At 45.0% G+C, this 20,544-nt stretch overlaps 1 protein-coding gene across 1 annotated transcript in view; it reads left to right on the forward strand.

The window, feature by feature from the left end:
- LOC311118502 (NACHT, LRR and PYD domains-containing protein 3-like) overlaps positions 1 to 20,544 on the forward strand; it is a 216,042-nt gene that overhangs the window by 24,791 nt on the left and 170,707 nt on the right. The window lies entirely within an intron of this gene.

Genomic DNA, 20,544 nt, shown 5'->3' on the forward strand with positions numbered 1-20,544 from the left:
GGCAAGTCAGTTAAGAACACATTCTTATTTACAATGACGGCCTACACCGGCCAAACCCGGACGACGCTGGGCCAATTGTGCGCTGCACCTATGGGACTCCCAATCACGGCCGGTTGTGATACAGCCTGGAATCGAACCAGGGGGGGTCTGTAGTGACGCCTCAAGCACTGAGATGCAGTGCCTTAGACCGCTGCGCCACTCGGGAGTCTGGTCTAAGCTAGTCTAGCCAGCGATAATGGCACTCAAGCAAAAAAACAACACTGACAGAAATCTTAAAGCAAATGATGTTGTCACATCGTTGTTCAGTGATGACAGTCATTTGTCTGATGATCATAATACATTTCTTAATGTATTGGATGATGTGTTCTGACTCTATCTTGGTAAAATAGTGTTATTCTATCATTTATTTATTTAAATAGCCACGGAACATGTCTAATTCAGAAGTATCAGATAGAACTGTATGGCTGAACCCAGATTGACATTTCAGAGCCGTAAGGTTCTATGTGCGACTGCACCCCCCTAAAAAAAAAAAGGGATTTGGGGATTTTGATACACTGCACTTTAGGTGCCTTTAAGGTGAGGACTTTAATGGGTTTATGAAAGAAGAATTCACTACAAAACAGTTCTGAGAGCTGCGATGCTTTGCGCAGGTCACGATATCGCAGTCACTGTAAGTAGCTAGCTAACTAGTTCAGTTTTAATTCTCTCATAGCTCTAGTTAACTGACAAACATAGGACACAATCACCAAGCAAGGCAACCGCAGCTGTAGTCATGGAAGCCATTGGCTTGGCGGGAAAACAAACTACTACAACTCAACAGCCAACCCCCTCTCTCCATCCCTCCCTCCTCTCCTCCATTCAATGACTTGGATTTCAATTGAAAAAAGTTCCCTCCAAAACCCTGACCAGCTGTCTGAGCCAGGGCTCCCTGCTCCACCACAATGGTGGTGACATCATCACACCCCATCCACCCCTCTACTAGACCCCCCTTTTAAAGAGGTGGTCCCTTATCATGTGGTAGCCACGAAGCAGACCCAACAGAGGTTCCCTTTTCATGTAGGAGCCACGAAGCAGACCCAACAGAGGGTCCCTTTTCATGTGGGAGCCACGAAGCAGACCCAACAGAGGGTCCCTTTTCATGTGGGAGCCACGAAGCAGACCCAACAGAGGGTCCCTTTTCATGTGGGAGCCACGAAGCAGACCCAACAGAGGGTCCCTTTTCATGTGGTAGCCACGAAGCAGACCCAACAGAGGGTCCCTTTTCATGTGGTAGCCACGAAGCAGACCCAACAGAGGGTCCCTTATCATGTGGGAGCCACGAAGCAGACCCAACAGAGGGTCCCTTATCATGTGGGAGCCACGAAGCATACCCAACAGAGGGTCCCTTATCATGTGGGAGCCACGAAGCAGACCCAACAGACCCAGGCCTCATTCTGCTTTTGTAGTAGCAGGCCAGAGAGATCTGCGTCCCAAATGGCATCCTATTCCCGTTATAGTGCACTATCTTAGGGCTCATCGGGTCCATAAGGCTCTGGTCTAAAGTAGTGCACTATAAAGGGAATAGGGTACCGTTTGGGACGCAGCCAGAGAGAGGCTGATGGTTGAATGCAGCTCCCTCCTCTCCCTTCCAACTCTTTGTTCTGTCTGGACAAAGGGCAGTTTTTTCCACCAGGCTCAAGGCCGGCCTTTCTCCCAGATTAATAACCCCAGCAGGGGGGCAGCTAACCCCCCTTTGTCCCCTTCTGCCCCCCTCTCCTTGGGGAATAACCCCCCTGATCAACCCCCAACCCCCCGTCTAACTGACCCCTTTCCTGGGTTAATGAGATGGGTCCGTTAGCAACACCATTAGTTAGCAACACTATGGAGGGTGATTTGCAACTGAAAGTCACCTACTTTTCGATTGGTCACTTCCTACTGTGGCTTAGTAGGCCTACTGACTGAGCAAAGAGGATGTTGGTCACTTCCTGCTGTGGCTTAACGCTTCCGCATGCTTCAGTTCGGCTGGCGCCTAGCTGACGTCGGCTAGGGGAACCCAACGAGTGTGCTCCACACTCCCTTAACAGACCTTCGCTTCAAAAACTAGAAAAAAGCAGCAATAGTACTGTTTGTCCATCTTTACATTTACATTTACATTTACGTCATTTAGCAGACGCTCTTATCCAGAGCGACTTACAAATTGGTGCATTCACCCTATAGCCAGTGGGATAACCACTTTACAATATGTTTTTTTTTTTTTTTTTTTTTTTTTTTTTAGGGGGTGGGCGGGGGGGTAGAAGGATTACTTTATCCTATCCCAGGTATTCCTTAAAGAGGTGGGGTTTCAAATGTCTCCAGAAGGTGGTGAGTGACTCCGCTGTCCTGGCGTCGTGAGGGAGCTTGTTCCACCATTGGGGTGCCAGAGCAGTGAACAGTTTTGATTGGGCTGAGCGGGAACTATGCTTCCGCAGAGGAAGGGGAGCCAGCAGGCCAGAGGTGGATGAACGCAATGCCCTCGTTTGGGTGTAGGGACTGATCAGAGCCTGAAGGTACAGAGGTGCCGATCCCCTCACAGCTCCATAGGCAAGCACCATGGTCTTGTAACAGATGCGAGCTTCAACTGTAAGCCAGTGGAGTGTGCGGAGGAGCGGGGTGACGTGAGAGAACTTGGGAAGGTTGAACACCAGACGGGCTGCGGCATTCTGGATGAGTTGTAGGGGTTTAATGGCACAGGCAGGGAGCCCACCCAACAGCGAGTTGCAGTAATCCAGACGGGAGATGACAAGTGCCTGGATTAGGACCTGTGCCGCTTCCTGTGTAAGGCAGGGTCGTACTCTCCGAATGTTGTAGAGCATGAACCTGCAGGATCGGGTCACCGCCTTGATGTTAGCGGAGAACGACAGGGTGTTGTCCAGGGTCACGCCAAGGCTCTTCGCACTCTGGGAGGAGGACACAACGGAGTTGTCAACCGTGATGGCGAGATCATGGAACGGGCAGTCCTTCCCCGGGAGGAAGAGCAGCTCCGTCTTGCCAAGGTTCAGCTTGAGGTGGTGATCCGTCATCCATACTGATATGTCTGCCAGACATGCAGAGATGCGATTCGCCACCTGGTTATCAGAAGGGGGAAAGGAGAAGATTAGTTGTGTATCGTCAGCGTAGCAATGATAGGAGAGGCCATGTGAGGATATGACAGAGCCAAGTGACTTAGTGTATAGGGAGAATAGGAGAGGGCCTAGAACTGAGCACTGGGGGACACCAGTGGTGAGAGCACGTGGTGCGGAGACAGCTTCTCGCCACGCCACTTGGTAGGAGCAACCGGTCAGGTAGGACGCAATCCAGGAGTGAGCCGCGCCGGAGATGCCCAGCTCGGAGAGGGTGGAGAGGAGGATCTGATGGTTCACAGTATCAAAGGCAGCAGAAAGGTCTAGAAGGACAAGAGCAGAGGAGAGAGAGTTAGCTTTAGCAGTGCGGAGAGCCTCCGTGACACAGAGAAGAGCAGTCTCAGTTGAATGACCAGTCCTGAAACCTGACTGGTTTGGATCAAGAAGGTCATTCTGAGAAAGATAGCAAGAGAGTTGGCTAAAGACGGCACGCTCAATAGTTTTGGAAAGAAAAGAAAGAAGGGATACTGGTCTGTAGTTGTTGACATCAGTGGGATCGAGTGTTGGTTTTTTGAGAAGGGGTGCAACTCTCGCTCTCTTGAAGACGGAAGGGACATTGCCAGCGGTCAAGGATGAGTTGATCAGCGAGGTGAGGTAGGGGAGAAGGTCACCGGAGATGGTCTGGAGAAGAGAGGAGGGGATGGGGTCAAGCGGGCAGGTTGTTGGGCGGCCTGCAGTCACAAGTCGCAGGATTTTATCTGGAGAGAGAGGGGAGAAAGAAGTCAAAGCATAGGGTAGGGCAGTGTGAGCAGGACCAGCAGTGTCATTAGACTTAACAAACGAGGATCGGATGTCGTCAACCTTCTTTTCAAAGTGGTTGACGAAGTCATCCACAGAGAGAGAGGAGGGGGGAGGGGGGGGGGGGAGGATTCAGCAGGGAGGAGAATGTGGCAAAGAGCTTCCTAGGGTTAGAGGCAGATGCTTGGAATTTAGAGTGGTAGAAAGTGGCCTTAGCAGCAGAAACAGATGAAGAAAATGTAGAGAGGAGGGAGTGAAAAGATGCCAGGTCGGCAGGGAGTTTAGTTTTCTTCCATTTCCGCTCCGCTGCCCGGAGCTCTGTTCTGTGAGCTCGCAATGAGTCATCAAGCCACGGAGCTGGAGGGGAGGACCGAGCCGGCCGGGAGGATAGGGGACACAGAGAGTCAAAGGATGCAGAAAGGGAGGAGAGGAGGGTTGAGGAGGCAGAATCAGGAGATTGGAGGGAGAAGGATTGAGCAGAGGGAAGAGATGATTAGATGGAAGAGGAGAGAGTAGTGGGAGAGAGAGAGCGAAGGTTGCGGCGGCGCATTACCATCTGTGTAGGGGCAGAGTGAGTAGTGTTGGAGGAGAGCGAGAGAGAAAAGGATACAAAGTAGTGGTCGGAGACATGGAGGGGAGTTGCAGTGAGATTAGTAGAAGAGCAGCATCTAGTAAAGATGAGGTCAAGCGTATTGCCTGCCTTGTGAGTAGGGGGGGGCGGTGAGAGGGTGAGGTCAAAAGAGGAGAGGAGTGGAAAGAAGGAGGCAGAGAGAAATGAGTCAAATGTAGACGTAGGGAGGTTGAAATCCCCCAGAACTGTGAGGGGTGAGCCATCCTCAGGAAAGGAACTTATCAAGGCGTCAAGCTCATTGATGAACTCTCCAAGGGAACCTGGAGGGCGATAGATGACAAGGATATTAAGCTTAAATGGGCTAGTGACTGTGACAGCATGGAATTCAAATGAGGAGATAGACAGATGGGTTAGGGGAAAAATTGAGAATGTCCACTTGGGAGAGATGAGGATTCCTGTGCCACCACCCCTCTGACCAGATGCTCTCGGGGTATGCGAGAACACATGGTCAGACGAGGAGAGAGCAGTAGGAGTAGCAGTGTTTTCAGTGGTAATCCATGTTTCCGTCAGCGCCAGGAAGTCGAGGGACTGGAGGTTAGCATAGGCCGGGATGAAGTCAGCCTTGTTGGCAGCTGAACGGCAGTTCCAGAGGCTGCCTGAGACCTGGAACTCCAGGTGTGGGGTGCGTGCAGGGACCACCAGGTTAGAGAGGCAGCAGCCACGCGGTGTGAGGCGTTTGTGTAGCCTGTGCGGAGAGGAGAGAACAGGGATAGGCAGAGGCATAGTTGACAGGCTGTAGCAAATGGCTACAATAATGCAGAGGAGATCGGAATGAAATGAACTAAACATCTGGGAAAGGAGAGAGTAGGGCCTCCCTCACCAAAACTCCCAAATATAACTCACCCAACTTCCACCTCAGAAACTATAATTGTTTCACTGAACCACCCGAATAAAAACTCTCCCAACTTCCACTTTAGAAATTAGAATTGTTGTGAACTACAGCGGTTCAATGTTTCAAGGAACAGACTCAACTTACTTTACTCAGCTAGCTAACTATGACGCCATAGCTAACTAGCATGCTAGCATCCAATAACACACAGTTTAGCACCAATACTTGGTTACAACAAACTACCAATAGTGTGTTAACACACTAAACAGATAATTCGTGTCCGTGTCTAGTTCCTTTCATAATGCAGCAATAATTAAACGTTGGCTAGCTAGCACAAATATATTGTATTTAGCTGCTACAGTACAGCTAGCTGGTCATGTTGGCTAGCTTGCAATGGCTGCTGTGTTGACTTTGTTTGAAAAACGGCGGCGCTGCAAACAAATGTAGCTGGCTAAAAGGATATTGTATCTAGTTGCTACCGTTGTTAATAGCTACTCGCCAGCTAGTCCAGGAGGTGAGTTAGCTAGCTAGCTAGCTTCGTGCTACACCCGGCACCGCCAAATACAATGCTAACCTACAATAACTACCCACAACAGCCCACGATGCCTACCTACAATACCTAACTACAATCTAAATACATAATTGAAGCCTTACTCGACAAAGCCCAAGCTATGTATAAAGCCAAACTTACCCGACGCCAGCTGTCTGGGTGGCAGACAAGAAGACATTTGTCTTCTGCAATCAGTAGCTGTAATTAAGTACAGTAGCTACTAACTACCTAACGTTGATGCCTCAGATAATGAGGTTAGAAAAACAGCTGAATGGTAGGTAGCTAGCTGGCTTAATTACAGGTACTCTTAAGCGTGAAATAACATTGGAAACAACTATCCACCATTGCTAAAAGTTACCAGTAGCTACCCGCTATTTCTTGATACGCAGTAGCCAGTATACACTTCCTCAAAATAGTCAGAGTTAATCTAAGATAACTCAAGAAATCTGTCATTCATTTGGATGTTTTTGCAGAGGAGATCTTAGTCGCGCAATTTTACATCTAACTAAGATGTTTGGTGCAGTATTTGTCAATGACATTTTTTTGCATGAAAGCGAGTCGTCTCTGAATGACAACAAATACTTTATTGAAGAATCCCTACTGCTGACCAATCACCGACGAAAGGGGTGTAGACTTCGGCTACCAACTTCGGCTTGCATTGAGAAAAATGTTTGTTTGCCCGAACAGCCGAAAAAACCCTTACCGAAGTCCAAAACGAACAAAAAACGTGCACAAACTGTTCCGGCTGGGAAGCACGCAGATGCCTTTAGTAGGTCTACTGACTGAGCAAGGAGAACAGTGTAGACAGACAGACGACAGACTTGTTAGTATCACTGGAATAACAATAGCTAGGTAATGGTAATATATAATATTGTAAACGCCTTTTTAGCAGCCACTTTCATCCAAAGCATTTTACAGTCACGTGTATAAAGTCCCAGGTCCTGGCTACGTCGTCCTGCTCGTCGGAGGCCGGGAGTCCTGCCCTGGGGAAGAGCAGTACGATCTTTAACTTCCCAGTGTCTATCCCCATCCACGGCTCTGCTGGACATGGACAGCTCTCCTTCCTCCACAGCCCCATCACCACCTCACCCAGCTGCTAAGGTGGAGAGTAGGATCATATGGAGGGTTGTCTGTCTTAGCCTGGACTTGAACTGTACTGTCACAATACTGGTAGTGACAGGGTAGTGACAGGGTAGTAACAGGGTAGTAACAGGGTAGTAACAGGGTAGTGCCAGGGTAGTGCCAGGGTAGTGACAGGGTCATTGCCACTGTACTGTCAGTGTCACTCAACTACAGGTGACTAATCGTTGAGTTCTAGAACTGATGGAACCCTCATTGATGCCCTTCCTGGTGTAAAGGTCACTGATGCCCTTCCTGGTGTAAAGGTCACTGATGCCCTTCCTGGTGTAAAGGTCACTGATGCCCTTCCTGGTGTAAAGGTCACTGATGCCCTTCTTGGTGTAAAGGTCACTGATGCCCTTCCTGGTGTAAAGGTCACTGATGCCCTTCCTGGTGTAAAGGTCACTGATGCCCTTCTTGGTGTAAAGGTCATTGATGCCCTTCTTGGTGTAAAGGTCATTGATGCCCTTCCTGGTGTAAAGGTCACTGATGCCCTTCCTGGTGTAAAGGTCACTGATGCCCTTCCTGGTGTAAAGGTCACTGATGCCCTTCCTGGTGTAAAGGTCACTGATGCCCTTCCTGGTGTAGAGGTCATAAAGAAGTGATCCTGGCATCACTGGACAAAAGGGCAAACTTTTGGAGAGACAATCCAAGTGGCCCAGTTTATGGGTTAAATCCACAGGTCTGCCCCATCTCCTTGAAAGGAGTTTCTCTCGCTACCAATATGTCAGTATGGTTATCACAACATCCTCTGTAGAAGGTAAATGACACCCACAGATCTACCTAGAATACCCTCAACTTCTAGTCTAGGAAAAGACAGAGAAGTCAATGGCTGAAGGTGACTTGGGGAAGGGTCAATCCATTAAAAGAAGTTAGAAGTATTTTAATTGGATGAAGAGAAGAGATTGTAGTCAAATAATTTTTTGGACCTGCCACAACTCTTAACAAAATGTAAACCCTCCCTTGGTCACTCACAGATAGTTGTCATATTTATTGATACCAATAGACTCTCAGGAATCATTAATTACTTTCAATGTCCCTTTTTTTTCTCATGTTTTTTTATTTCACCTTTATTTAAACAGGTAAGCTAGTTGAGAACAAGTTCTCATTTACAACTGCGACCTGGCCAAGATAAAGCAAAGCAGTGCGATAAAAACAACAACACAGAGTTACATATGGGACAAACAAAACATAAAGTCAAAAATACAACAGAAAATCTATATACAGTGTGTGCAAATGTAGTAAGTTATGGAGGTAAGGCAATAAATAGGCCATAGTGCAAAATAGTTAAAATTACAATTTAGCTTCGTTCACTGTCTTCCTGAGGGAATCCCGCTAATGCCTCGCCGAACGACGCAGGTTTGGATAAATCACTCCTCAGACTCTTTATTGTTGACGAACAATGAATGTATCTCTGGCCAATCAGCCAGCTCGGCTCGGAGAGCGCCAGAAGGTTTAGTTTAAAGTGGACATTCAGATGCAAATGGCGGCCTTTTAAAAAACACCATGAGACCCTGACGATCCTGACAACCAACCATCAGATACCTCTGAAACGCCACCATGCCTCTGTAGTGCTAGCAGCTGTTAGCTAACGCTAGCTCTGTTAGTATCATGCTAGCTCTGTTAGCATCATGTACTGTTAGCAGCTGCTAGCTCTGTTAGCATTATTAGCCTGCTAGTTCTGTTAGCATCGTGTACTGTTAATAGCAGCTCAGTTAGCATTATTAGCATGCTAGCTCTGTTAGCATCTTGTACTATTAACAGCTCTGGGAGAGAGTCAGAACCCCTAAAGCACTAAGACAGGGAACAGACTCACCAGAGACTGCTGTCTGTCTGATTACCTATGTGATATTTATTGAACTAAAGTAATATATTTCTTATTATATCATATCTATTTTTGCATTTGTTTGTTAGTAGTTGTTTTTGATACCACTGAATAAATCCTATTAGTCTTTTGTACTTCGTTGCAGAACTTTGTCTTAAATATAGTAGACCCAAATGAACCATCATCTATGTTATATACATTAAGATAGGAAGACTACACACATAGTCCTACATCATCAATCTACTGTAACACTGATATCTAGGCCTACAAATAGGATAAACATTACAGTGTAGCAGTGTTGGGACTGATCTGTCAGGATAAACATCACAGTGTAGCAGTGTTGGGACTGATCTGTCAGGATAAACATTACAGTGTTGGGACTGATCTGTCAGGATAAACATCACAGTGTAGCAGTGTTGGGACTGATCTGTCAGGATAAACATTACAGTGTAGCAGTGTTGGGACTGATCTGTCAGGATAAACATTACAGTGTTGGGACTGATCTGTCAGGATAAACATTACAGTGTAGCAGTGTTGGGACTGATCTGTCAGGATAAACATTACAGTGTAGCAGTGTTGGGACTGATCTGTCAGGATAAACATTACAGTGTAGCAGTGTTGGGACTGATCTGTCAGGATAAACATTACAGTGTAGCAGTGTTGGGACTGATCTGTCAGGATAAACATTACAGTGTTGGGACTGATCTGTCAGGATAAACATTACAGTGTAGCAGTGTTGGGACTGATCTGTCAGGATAAACATTACAGTGTAGCAGTGTTGGGACTGATCTGTCAGGATAAACATTACAGTGTTGGGACTGATCTTTCAGGATAAACATTACAGTGTAGCAGTGTTGGGACTGATCTTTCAGGATAAACATTACAGTGTAGCAGTGTTGGGACTGATCTGTCAGGATAAACATTACAGTGTAGCAGTGTTGGGACTGATCTGTCAGGATAAACATTACAGTGTAGCAGTGTTGGGACTGATCTGTTAGGATAAACATTACAGTGTAGCAGTGTTGGGACTGATCTGTCAGGATAAACATTACAGTGTAGTAGTGTTGGGACTGATCTGTCAGGATAAACATTACAGTGTAGCAGTGTTGGGACTGATCTGTCAGGATAAACATTACAGTGTAGCAGTGTTGGGACTGATCTTTCAGGATAAACATTACAGTGTAGCAGTGTTGGGACTGATCTGTCAGGATAAACATTACAGTGTAGCAGTGTTGGGACTGATCTGTCAGGATAAACATTACAGTGTAGCAGTGTTGGGACTGATCTGTCAGGATAAACATTACAGTGTTGGGACTGATCTGTCAGGATAAACATTACAGTGTAGCAGTGTTGGGACTGATCTGTCAGGATAAACATTACAGTGTAGCAGTGTTGGGACTGATCTGTCAGGATAAACATTACAGTGTTGGGACTGATCTGTCAGGATAAACATTACAGTGTAGCAGTGTTGGGACTGATCTGTCAGGATAAACATTACAGTGTAGCAGTGTTGGGACTGATCTGTCAGGATAAACATCACAGTGTAGCAGTGTTGGGACTGATCTGTCAGGATAAACATTACAGTGTTGGGACTGATCTGTCAGGATAAACATTACAGTGTAGCAGTGTTGGGACTGATCTGTCAGGATAAACATTACAGTGTAGCAGTGTTGGGACTGATCTTTCAGGATAAACATTACAGTGTAGCAGTGTTGGGACTGATCTGTCAGGATAAACATTACAGTGTAGCAGTGTTGGGAATGGTCTGTCAGGATAAATATTACAGAAAAAAGCAACATTTAACTTGAAATTCTCTTGAAACATCTGAAAAATAAGTTTTAAAAATACAACGTGTCTGAACACAAAGTGTTTAGATCCTGAACCCATACAACATGTCGGAAGCACAAAGCGATTCCCATACCTAGTATAGTTCCCATTCCTAGTATAGTTCCCATTCCTAGTATAGTTCCCATTCCTAGTATAGTTCCCATTCCTAGTATATTTCCCATACCTAGTATAGTTCCGATACCTAGTATAGTTCCCATTCCTAGTATAGTTCCCATACCTAGTATAGTTCCCATACCTAGTATAGTTCCCATTCCTAGTATAGTTCCCATTCCTAGTATAGTTCCCATACCTAGTATAGTTCCCATACCTAGTATAGTTCCCATTCCTAGTATAGTTCCCATTCCTAGTATAGTTCCCATACCTAGTATAGTTCCCATTCCTAGTATAGTTCCCATTCCTAGTATAGTTCCCATTCCTAGTATAGTTCCCATTCCTAGTGTAGTTCCCATTCCTACTATGGTTCCCATACCTAGTATATTTCCCATTCCTAGTATAGTTCCCATTCCTAGTATAGTTCCCATTCCCAGTATAGTTCCCATACCTAGTATAGTTCCCATTCCTAGTATAGTTCACATTCTTAGTATAGTTCCCATTCCTAGTATAGTTCCCATACCTAGTATAGTTCCCATACCTAGTATAGTTCCCATTCCTAGTATAGTTCCCATTCCTAGTATAGTTCCCATACCTAGTATAGTTCCCATACCTAGTATAGTTCCCATTCCTAGTATAGTTCCCATTCCTAGTATAGTTCCCATTCCTAGTATAGTTCCCATTCCTAGTATAGTTCCCATACCTAGTATATTTCCCATTCCTAGTATAGTTCCCATTCCTAGTATAGTTCCCATTCCCAGTATAGTTCCCATACCTTGTATAGTTCCCATTCCTAGTATAGTTCCCATTCCTAGTATAGTTCCCATACCTAGTTAGTTCCCATTCCTAGTATAGTTCCCATACCTAGTATAGTTCCCATTCCTAGTATAGTTCCCATACCCATTCCTAGTATAGTTCCCATTCCTAGTATAGTTCCCATTCCTAGTATATTTTCCATTCCTAGTATAGTTCCCATACCTAGTATAGTTCCCATACCCATTCCTAGTATAGTTCCCATTCCTAGTATAGTTCCCATTCATAGTATAGTTCCCATACCTAGTATAGTTCCCATACCTAGTATAGTTCCCATTCATTACATTTACATTTAAGTCATTTAGCAGACGCTCTTATCCAGAGCGACTTACAGTTAGCACATACATTATTTTATCGAACCCACAACCCTGGTGTTGCAAACGCCATGCTCTACCAACTGAGCTACATCCCCTGCTGGCCATTCCCTCCCCTACCCTGGACGACGCTGGGCCAATTGTGCGCCGTCCCATGGGTCTCCCGGTCGCGGCCGGCTACGACAGAGCCTGGATTCGAACCAGGATCTCTAGTGGCACAGCTAGCATTCCTAGTATAGTTCCCATACCTAGTATAGTACCCATTCCTAGTATAGTTCCCATACCTAGTATAGTTCCCATACCTGGTATAGTTCCCATTCCTAGTATAGTTCCCATACCCATACCTAATATAGTTCCCTTACCTAGTATAGTTCCCATTCCTAGTATAGTTCCCATTCCTAGTATAGTTCCCATTCCTAGTATAGTTCCCATACCTAGTATAGTTCCCATTCCTCGTATAGTTCCCATTCCTAGTAGAGTTCCCATACCTAGTATAGTTCCCATACCTAGTATAGTTCCCCTTCCTAGTATAGTTCCCATTCCTAGTATAGTTCCCATACACATACCTAGTATAGTTCCCATTCCTAGTATAGTTCCCATTCCGAGTATAGTTCCCATGCCTAATACAGTTCCCATTCCTAGTATAGTTCCCATTCCTAGTATAGTTCCCATACCTAGTATAGTTCCCATTCCTAGTATAGTTCCCATACCCATACCTAGTATAGTTCCCATTCCTAGTATAGTTCCCATTCCTAGTATAGTTCCCATACCTAGTATAGTTCCCATTCCTAGTATAGTTCCCATACCCATACCTAGTATAGTTCCCATACCTAGTATAGTTCCCATACCTGGTATAGTTCCCATTCCTAGTATAGTTCCCATACCCATACCTAATATAGTTCCCTTACCTAGTATAGTTCCCATTCCTAGTATAGTTCCCATTCCTAGTATAGTTCCCATTCCTAGTATAGTTCCCATACCTAGTATAGTTCCCATTCCTCGTATAGTTCCCATTCCTAGTAGAGTTCCCATACCTAGTATAGTTCCCATACCTAGTATAGTTCCCCTTCCTAGTATAGTTCCCATTCCTAGTATAGTTCCCATACACATACCTAGTATAGTTCCCATTCCTAGTATAGTTCCCATTCCGAGTATAGTTCCCATGCCTAATACAGTTCCCATTCCTAGTATAGTTCCCATTCCTAGTATAGTTCCCATACCTAGTATAGTTCCCATTCCTAGTATAGTTCCCATACCCATACCTAGTATAGTTCCCATTCCTAGTATAGTTCCCATTCCTAGTATAGTTCCCATACCTAGTATAGTTCCCATTCCTAGTATAGTTCCCATACCCATACCTAGTATAGTTCCCATTCCTAGTATAGTTCCCATACCTAGTATAGTTCCCATTCCTAGTATAGTTCCCATACCCATACCTAGTATAGTTCCCATACCTAGTATAGTTCCCATACCAATACCTAGTATAGTTCCCATACCAATACCTAGTATAGTTCCCATATCTAGTATGATGTAGTTCCCATATCTAGGGCATTTTGGGTACCTTGAAATCCCCAACCAGATGTCCTGTTTTGAGGTTCAAGACGTAACAAAACAGCATTTTTTGTTGTTGACATAAACTGGATCAATGAAGAACTTTTCATGGAAGTTATATTTTTATACATTGATCCACATCACGATCTTAACTCAGTGAGAGTCTCTTTGGTAATGGGCTGTGAAAGAGAACAATGACTGGCTATTGAATCAGACTACTGGAATACTCTGGAATTCTTATCTTCACATTGCCGATAAACCTCATCATCCCTCAATAACTTCCAACGAAGACTGGGGTTCAGTCTGGTGAACCAAACTACTCAGTAATCTCCTCCATGAAGACTGGGGGATCAGCCTGATGAACCAAACTACTCAGTAATCTCCTCCATGAAGACTGGGGGATCAGCCTGATGAACCAAACTACTCAGTAATCTCCTCCATGAAGACTGGGGGATCAGCCTGATGAACCAAACTACTCAGTAATCTCCTCCATGAAGACTGGGGGTCAGCCTGATGAACCAAACTACTCAGTAATCTCCTCCATGAAGACTGGGGGATCAGCCTGATGAACCAAACTACTCAGTAATCTCCTCCATGAAGACTGGGGGATCAGCCTGATGAACCAAACTACTCAGTAATCTCCTCCATGAAGACTGGGGGATCAGCCTGATGAACCAAACTACTCAGTAATCTCCTCCATGAAGACTGGGGGATCAGCCTGATGAACCAAACTACTCAGTAATCTCCTCCATGAAGACTGGGGGATCAGCCTGATGAACCAAACTACTCAGTAATCTCCTCCATGAAGACTGGGGGATCAGCCTGATGAACCAAACTACTCAGTAATCTCCTCCATGAAGACTGGGGGATCAGCCTGATGAACCAAACTACTCAGTAATCTCCTCCATGAAGACTGGGGGATCAGCCTGATGAACCAAACTACTCAGTAATCTCCTCCATGAAGACTGGGGGATCGGCCTGATGAACCAAACTACTCAGTAATCTCCTCCATGAAGACTGGGGATCAGCCTGATGAACCAAACTACTCAGTAATCTCCTCCATGAAGACTGGGGATCAGCCTGATGAACCAAACTACTCAGTAATCTCCTCCATGAAGACTGGGGGATCAGCCTGATGAACCAAACTACTCAGTAATCTCCTCCATGAAGACTGGGGGATCAGTCTGATGAACCAAACTACTCAGTAATCTCCTCCATGAAGACTGGGGGATCAGCCTGATGAACCAAACTACTCAGTAATCTCCTCCATGAAGACTGGGGGATCAGCCTGATGAACCAAACTACTCAGTAATCTCCTCCATGAAGACTGGGGGATCAGTCTGATGAACCAAACTACTCAGTAATCTCCTCCATGAAGACTGGGGGATCAGCCTGATGAACCAAACTACTCAGTAATCTCCTCCATGAAGACTGGGGGTCAGCCTGATGAACCAAACTACTCAGTAATCTCCTCCATGAAGACTGGGGGTCAGCCTGATGAACCAAACTACCCAGTAATCTCCTCCATGAAGACTGGGGGATCAGCCTGATGAACCAAACTACTCAGTAATCTCCTCCATGAAGACTGGGGGTCAGCCTGATGAACCAAACTACCCAGTAATCTCCTCCATGAAGACTGGGGGTCAGCCTGATGAACCAAACTACTCAGTAATCTCCTCCATGAAGACTGGGGGTCAGCCTGATGAACCAAACTACCCAGTAATCTCCTCCATGAAGACTGGGGGATCAGCCTGATGAACCAAACTACCCAGTAATCTCCTCCATGAAGACTGGGGGTCAGCCTGATGAACCAAACTACTCAGTAATCTCCTCCATGAAGACTGGGGGTCAGCCTGATGAACCAAACTACCCAGTAATCTCCTCCATGAAGACTGGGGGTCAGCCTGATAAACCAAACTACTCAGTAATCTCCTCCATGAAGACTGGGGGTCAGCCTGATGAACCAAACTACTCAGTAATCTCCTCCATGAAGACTGGGGGTCAGCCTGATGAACCAAACTACCCAGTAATCTCCTCCATGAAGACTGGGGGATCAGCCTGATGAACCAAACTACTCAGTAATCTCCTCCATGAAGACTGGGGGTCAGCCTGATGAACCAAACTACCCAGTAATCTCCTCCATGAAGACTGGGGGTCAGCCTGATGAACCAAACTACTCAGTAATCTCCTCCATGAAGACTGGGGGTCAGCCTGATGAACCAAACTACCCAGTAATCTCCTCCATGAAGACTGGGGGATCAGCCTGATGAACCAAACTACCCAGTAATCTCCTCCATGAAGACTGGGGGTCAGCCTGATGAACCAAACTACTCAGTAATCTCCTCCATGAAGACTGGGGGATCAGCCTGATGAACCAAACTACTCAGTAATCTCCTCCATGAAGACTGGGGGTCAGCCTGATGAACCAAACTACTCAGTAATCTCCTCCATGAAGACTGGGGGTCAGCCTGATGAACCAAACTACCCAGTAATCTCCTCCATGAAGACTGGGGGTCAGCCTGATAAACCAAACTACTCAGTAATCTCCTCCATGAAGACTGGGGGATCAGCCTGATGAACCAAACTACTCAGTAATCTCCTCCATGAAGACTGGGGGATCAGCCTGATGAACCAAACTACTCAGTAATCTCCTCCATGAAGACTGGGGGATCAGCCTGATGAACCAAACTACTCAGTAATCTCCTCCATGAAGACTGGGGGTCAGCCTGATGAACCAAACTACTCAGTAATCTCCTCCATATAGCCCAACTCTCACACACACACATCCACACATGCACACACACACACTTACAAAAAAAAGTTTTGCGATTGCTGATCGGTTAATTTGTACATTTATGATTAATGGGTTTTGTTATCTGTTTTAACCAACCTTTTAATTTTTTTTTTGTTTCTTTTTTTGTTTTTTGTTTTTTACTTATGTATTGTATATTGTTTTTTTTTGGTGTGGTTTCATTATAAGCCCTTCGGCTTCCAACCAGCACACCTCTTTTAATAATTTTTAAAACATCTGTATTGTTGTTTATCACTTATTTTCTTTGGCGCAAATAAATTAAACCTTAAACTGAACCTAAAATTAGGCAACAACAAAGAATAGACACACACACTAGTGGTGTGCGGGTCAGCTGTTCGTTCACCCGCACTGCCAGCAATTGCTAATAACCCATCCGCAACGCCCGACTATACAAGATAACGTGAAACTCGGATGGCCGCAGCCGATCCTAGAAGGCGCTGCATGGTCAATCTGTCTTCTGCATTGGCGGTGATACGGGCCTCTGCAGAAGTCAGGGCATTCATACTTATTGCGCTTTGTGGAACAGCACAGAGCTGTTGAGCAGTGCTGTTGTGAAGGAAGTTGGCAAGGAAGTGAGTTTGTGTTTATACAGGACCTCCCGCCCCCAGCTACCGTCAACCAATCATGGCAATGCAAAGCTATACAGAGCCCTCCACATTGTTACAACATTTGGGAGGCGCACTGCAGATGTGGTAAGGAGCTCAATTTGGCCTCTGCGTGCCCCAGAGGCTCCGTAATTGTGTCACACCCTCCTCTGACCACATTTTCGGATCAAGCATAAGCTGGCTTTAACCCGCTAAAATAAAAATAAAATAGCGCTGTAGGCTACAGTCAGAGATGCTGGAACTATTTTTTGACAGGGTGTGCCTGATTTCGATATGTTTCTGCTTACAATTTCCAACATTTTGGTAGGTTATTTGTTAGTCAACTTGTCTATAATTAGATACATGCAGCTTCTCTTCTGCCATTATATGTTGCCCTAGAAGACTAAAGAAACCCTTGTTCACCAGAAGAATTTCATGAACGATAGAATGAATGCTTCAATCCATACTGAACCAAAATATAAAGGTAACATGTAAAATGTTGGTCCCATGTTTCATGAGATGAAATAAAAGATCCAAGAAATGTTCCATGTGCACAAAAATCGTATTTCTCTAAAATGCTGTGCACAAATGTGTTTACATATGAAAAGAGAACCATCCCGCTCTCCCAGAAGCTTGGCTGGTGTGTAAAACCAGCTAATTCAGACAAACACGCAACAGACAAGCTTCTGGGAGAGCGCGATGGTTCTCTTTTGATGAGTTACTATCCCCCTCCATCAGCAGCCCTGAACTCTGAACTCTGAACCATGTCTTTTGAAACTATCAGCAAGTTTACTGAGGCGAGAGCCCGAACGTTCACATTCAGCAAAGGAGATGCGGATAAAATTCTACTCCCTGGTGTTGGTAAAGTAGGGATATAGCTTTAAAACACTAAAGTGCATTATGGGTAACGTAGTAAGTTTACTTTAGTTTTTTTGATTAAATTGTTGTGGTGTGGAGGATGTAGCCGACCTGTGAGCCATGCTCTTTTCGCTCCGTTAGCCCACTATTTTATTTTGTCATTCAGACTACCTCAGTCAGTACAAGTTTAATAAATGTCAACTGCTTCAGTGGAATTCCAGACTAACTCGTCATTAGCAGTAGATAAGATCCCCAAATGTGGGATTTACCCCCCAGAGCATCTGTAAATTGCTCTGGCCCTGGAGCTAGCAAGTGAAGGAATTCCCTGAGCCGTCCCGACTATGGTCTGGAGGCAAGGCAGGAAAGGTAATACTGGGGACTTAATCACCACCATAGTCCCAGAAAAGGAAGAGTATGAAATAAAACTTAACAAAACTACAAGAGAGAGAAATTTGCTTAGAGCTCCCAGCACAATAACGCTCAGCGAATACTACAAGAACAGAATCATTTTATAAAGGTTTACGTATCCAAAAGGAGCCGTCCATAAGGAAAGGAGACGCTGGTGCTGAATCACTGCTCTATGGACCTACTGCTACTCATCATTGACCATTCCTCTAAAGAGCTTGCTACTTTAAAACAAGCTACCAATGACTGCAAAATGGACATTGAGCAGACATATAATCAAGAAGAAGTGGACAGACTCCAGCAGAAGATCAAAACCAAGATCGATAACCTCCAAGCCGATCTACTGAAGTTCAACCTGGGAAAGTTCAAGCACAACACAGTCGACTACAAGGAGCAGAACTTCTACACCTGGTTGTCTGAGAAACCCAAGCACTTGCAGACGACATCCCACACAACAGGCCAACGCATCAGAATCCGGTTAATCCTCTACCTCAGCGATGTCTTCTCCATCCTCCAGGTCCAGAAATACTTTTTTGGGCCCCCTGCCCCTCCGACGCTCCAAACGTACCCATGCCAAAGACAAAGACGCACAAGGAGAGGTACAAGAGGTCGGCGGAAGGAGGTGAACGAAGATACCCAAAGCAACAATGCCCCCCGAGAGAATGTAGTTTTTAACCTATCAGATAAAACGTTTTGTAGTGAACAAATTGATGTTTTAAGCAAAGGGTTATCCTTTGTAACATATACAGTCACAAATCCTTTTCAAGTTATCATTTAACTATTTAAGTTTTTACGTAATATCAATTGAAAGGTTTCTTTAGCTTGATAAAGCTATAGAGGATACCTTGATACCTGGCTTGATAAAGCTGTAGAGGATACCCCGATACCTGGCTTGATGAAGCTGTAGAGGATACCCCGATACCTGGCTTGATAAAGCTATAGAGGATACCTTGATACCTGGCTTGATGAAGCTGTAGAGGATACCCTGATACCTGGCTTGATGAAGCTGTAGAGGATACCCCGATACCTGGCTTGATGAAGCTGTAGAGGATACCCCGATACCTGGCTTGATAAAGCTGTAGAGGATACCCTGATACCTGGCTTGATAAAGCTGTAGAGGATACCCCGATACCTGGCTTGATGAAGCTGTAGAGGATACCCCGATACCTGGCTTGATAAAGCTATAGAGGATACCTTGATACCTGGCTTGATGAAGCTGTAGAGGATACCCTGATACCTGGCTTGATGAAGCTGTAGAGGATACCCCGATACCTGGCTTGATGAAGCTGTAGAGGATACCCCGATACCTGGCTTGATAAAGCTGTAGAGGATACCCTGATACCTGGCTTGATAAAGCTGTAGAGGATACCCCGATACCTGGCTTGATAAAGCTGTAGAGGATACCCCGATACCTGGCTTGATAAAGCTCCAAAACAAGTTAAACGCTTGAACAGAAGCCAGTTACTTAATAAATCCCATCAAAACAGAACAAACTGTTTTCTGTAAACTATATACTTACTTTCGATGATAGCCATAATGGCCTATCGTCAATAAACACTGGCACAGGTTATCATCAGACTCCTCTTTAAATTCTGCCTTCCAGAATCCACATTTCTTCACCTATAAACAATCAAGAAATGTATCAAACATATTGGTTAAATATGATGTGGTCAGAGAGAGAGAAGAGACATTCATAAAGGATGCTTCCCCTGTAGATCATGCCCAGCGTCGTCCGGGTTTGGCCGGTGTAGGCCGTCATTGTAAATAAGAATTTGTTCTTAACTTAATTGCCTGGTTAAATAAAACTTTTAAAAAAACAATTGTAGGCCCTCAGACTTCTAGGACCTATGAGATAAAGTAATGTATAACTGGCACTACTAAAGAAGTTATTTATATTTTACAGTGTTCTTGTAATAAGATTTATATCAGAAAAACATTCCACGCCTTGAAAGTACATTTTACATTTACATTTTAGTCATTTAGCAGACGCTCTTATCCAGAGCGACTTACAGTTAGTGAGTGCATACATTTTCATACTGGCCCACCGTGGGAATCGAACCCACAACCCTGGCATTGCAAACGCCCATGCTCTACCAACTGAGCTACAGAGGCCCTTGGAGTACACCTTGGAGAACATAAATCCACTATTACACGTCAAGATATCACCTCGCCAGTAACAAGACACTTCATAGAACAAAATCATTCTATTAATGAATTGCGTTCCGTCGGGATCGAAAAGTTCATCCACCACATAAAGGGAGTAACTATGACAACAAATGACTCTAAAGAGAAGCCATGTGGATATATACATTAAAAATTCCATATCCCCATATGGTTTAAACAAATCATTAGATTTCACCTCCTTCCTAAAGGCCATATTTAGACTGTCAAACAAGAACACTGTCCATATCAGATTTTGCATATGAGTTAGCCCCACATA

This window comes from Coregonus lavaretus (assembly GCF_964263955.1).
Source record: "Coregonus lavaretus genome assembly, contig: HAP1_SCAFFOLD_743, whole genome shotgun sequence".
Lineage (NCBI taxonomy): Eukaryota > Metazoa > Chordata > Actinopteri > Salmoniformes > Salmonidae > Coregonus > Coregonus lavaretus.